Consider the following 3,973-nt stretch of genomic DNA (forward strand, 5'->3'; position numbering starts at 1 on the left):
GCTGGAAGCAAAGTTTTGCTTCCAGCTGGTCATTTCTTTTTCCTTTTCTTTTCCTATATTGTATTGTATGACATTTTGAATTAAGGAATTAATACAATCTGTTTTCAATGAATTTTTTGTTCTTTCGCCTCCATCTCCATCTTCTTTTCTTAGCATCTTTACTTTCATTGCAACACTTAGTGAGATTGCTTGGGTATTGCATACTTAGTCATGTGGATTAGGGATATGAAGCATGTAGCAACCTACCGAGAGGTATGCATTGTGTGAGTGTGTGAGTAACCTTATTTTCTTAGTGTGAAGTTGCGGAAACGCCTGTCTATAGGCTAACGCATTGCTTGTCTATGAGTAAAGTCAGCAACAACTAACTGCCTAAGAGGGTAAGTGGTTGGTCGCATTAAGCAATGTATGCATTGTTCAGTAGAGATGGGAATAAGCTTAGGTCAGTCAATTTTATGCGATTACCTTGTTCTATGAGCACATCATTCATCATTTAGGCATACTTGAGAGAGTAGTCTAAAATCCAAATCTAAGACTCGAGAGAGCGAATTGGAACGCAGCGTATGCACCCTACATATTGGATTGTCATGCGTCCAAGAAGTAGGATAAGGGTTATGCGGTAGCCACGCTCATGCAGCGAGAGTTAGTGAGCTGGTTATGGAGGTCTAGGCAGGCATAGGCTTCTCGGCAATATCGCAGATACACCGCATACGTCCTAAAGTTAGGTTCACGTGTGTGTAGCATGATTGCATGGTTTGTGTTGACTAAGGTTGTCCTTGTGGTCACTCTTGAGGGTTGCAATGAATTCCTCTCTGCATTTTATCTATTTTCCCATACATTTATTTCATGTCAAGGTTTGTCGTATCTCTACCTTTCATGCATATTCTCATTGCGTTGTCTATTAGATAGGAGTAGGAGTAGGATTAACTTAGCAACATCCCCTCCATTCTTTTATTTAAACCACTGCATGCACATCACCGCAAACATATAGCTACAAGTCCCTGTGTTCAACCTCGGATTACCTGAGAAACTTGCGTTGGAATTATACTTGGTTCCAGCGCAAGAAAACTTGTGGCAGGACGCATGGTCATTGCATACATTCATTAACGCAATATCATTCCAACACATAACCATCGACGTATGACTATCGACGCATATCTTAGGAACATGCATCGCATACCGCGTCCACGGGATTTTGGTTGTTGAGTACAATTGGCTTCTAATTTCCCGCCATCAAATACCATAACATAGAAAAAGAATTATGGTTTATATGTTTCGTATGATGAAATATTAAAACTATAAGTTATAAATATAATATGATAAGTTGGATATTATATTTATTTATAATATATTAATTATATGATAACTAATTATTTTTTTTCTCTAATAACCAGATTAAATGGGAGGTTATTGGAAGTTTTATAGTAATTGCGAGATAAAAAGAAAAATGGTTTTTCAAAAAAAAAAAAAAAAAGAGAGAGGTGGTTGATTCACTCAGATTAATCTCACAAAAGGCTATCAAGTAAAAAGGGTTTTACTAAGCGATATCACTGAGAGCATATACGATCGAGCTACAGGTTTACTATATGATAGTTACTCGCTTAATCATTGCTACATGATCGAGTAGCAAAGTCTATACGATAGGCTTCATCTTCTAAATGATCGAGTACATTGTGATAGACAGTATTCATCTCCCACTTACTCGATCATCTACCTCATGTCTTCCTCAATCGAAGATCATACAGAGCCCATAACTCTTGGATTCTCACACCAAGAATACCAAGGTAACACTTATGGTGGTGTTCTAATTCTGTTAGAGAATTGAGTTGGACTCGATTGGGATCGAGGTGTATTTAGACGTTCTTTGAGATTGTGTTCTATTCGTTGCGATCGAGTGCTTCTTTGAACGCATTGGAAATTGATCGAGGGATACATGAAGAAGAGTTCTTCAAAGGTTTGCATACTCTATCCCTTGTATCTTCATATCTTTAGCATGCTGTAATTTATAATTATACATAATCTGTTTGTTTTCATTTAGACAGTAATTGTTTGGGTTCATTCTCAATGGGATTTAGAAAATTACATTTTCGTAGCTCAAAGGATATCGATTTGGATTTCTTTCAAAATCAAGTATATGATACATTTGATTTCAACTTTCACGTCCCTACAAAGTTCACACCGTGAGATTCATATGACGCTTCATGTCACCCTAGGAGTGACCTCCATTCAGAAAGTGTTTGTATGAGTCAAGAGAAAGGTGAATGAGGGAAATAGTTCATACTAAGTGAATGAAGGATATGTGTCAACGTATCCTGTGGCCTTTTCTGTTGGTTTGGACCGTGAGATTCCTATGTTGCACCTGCTGTCACACCTCGCCCCAGACCACCTTCTTAGCCTAGGAAAGTTTGTGACTGTAGCAGTTACAACCCCTTGGCTGACACTTACTGCCTAATATCTCTTGCGGAATAACTCTGATACAAAGATGTAACTCATATATAGCGGAATGTCTATAGGCCAAAAATTTATTAATTCAGAAACATAATATGTTTAGAGTCAAACCCAAAACCCTAGTCCTTATATGAACAACAGTAACATGTGTACAATATTTACAGTAACCACCTAAAATCGATGGGTTACAATATCTTTATCCTTTAGTGGCAGAGCAGATACAGAGCTATCTCTTGAGAATTTGACCGCTATCTGTGTGGGGGGGGGGGGGGGTGGGGAAGGAAAACATTTGAAAATGGGGTGAGCTTGCTAGCCCAGTGAGTGACTTAAGAAAGATAATTGATTCTCATGCAAAATGTCAATAAAGAGTTCAAACTGAAATATAAGCTTCTACAGTACTTGTACTGCAGTATAAACATTTTCCAAGCATAAAGCATATAAAGCTGTTTTAATCATAAAACAGTAAAACTATTTCTCAGTTGAGAATAACCCCACTGTGGGTAAAAACAATCCCAACACCAACTGCTAGTCAAGAGAGAACCCTTTTGCTCAATCTTTGACTCTCTCTACCTATGTGCACGTGGTCATACTAAGTACCGTCATACCTTAGGTACTTCTGCTCAGATACCTTCTCAAATGTCCTTCAGTATCGAGCTACTAGGATACCTTCTCAAATGTTCTTAAGTATCCGGTTGGTTTGATACCTTCTCAAACGTCCTTCAGTACCAATAGATACCTTCTCAAATGTCCTTCAATATCTAGTTGGGCGGATACCTTCTCAAATGTCCTTCGGTATCAAGTTTTAAGTAAAACTAGTCATAAATGACTTTCTTTAAAGCATGTAAAGTATAACACATATAAAAACATACTTTAAAGATACTAACGCATGCCGGGTATATTTAACACATATAAATAGCATTTCAACAAACTTCCCACACATGCATGCGTTTAGAATATAACTCGTGGTTTGCTTGGAAATCACTTAATAAAACTAGCTGACATGAGAATAATCTTCTTTAAAACATGCTTTCTATAAAATATTGTAATTCAAACATTTTAGTCAAATGTTTTAGTCAAACGTTTTAGTCACTCACCTCGATCGCTTAGGAACTTTTCACTCTAGTAGTTCCTTTTCTACCTTGGGCTCCCTTTTTCACCCCTAGAATCCAGATTCAAATTTCAGCTCAGATTACTCATATTTTTAAACCTTATTTTGTGATACTTGCTTTTACAAAAATATTCTAAAATTTCTCAGGAATCTTACCCTAAACTTTGAGCTCAGAACTTCTCGTGATTTGGCCGAAATCTGAAAATCTTCAAGACTAGCCCAAGCTTATCCGACAGCCTGACCCTTTTGCCTTCTTCTCAATTTTCAGCCCGATCCCTTCAAGATTTTTCTCCAGAAGCCCTACTCTAAAAACTAGACTTCCAGAGATTTCAGGTGGATTTGGAATCACTCTAAACGCATGAGTAAATTGGGAGAATTCCTCCTCCCAATTTGATGCTGCTTTCTAGACTTCACTATCCA

Source organism: Benincasa hispida, chromosome 12, assembly GCF_027475165.1.
Source record: "Benincasa hispida cultivar pf3 chromosome 12, pf3_genome.v1.1, whole genome shotgun sequence".
NCBI lineage: Eukaryota > Viridiplantae > Streptophyta > Magnoliopsida > Cucurbitales > Cucurbitaceae > Benincasa > Benincasa hispida.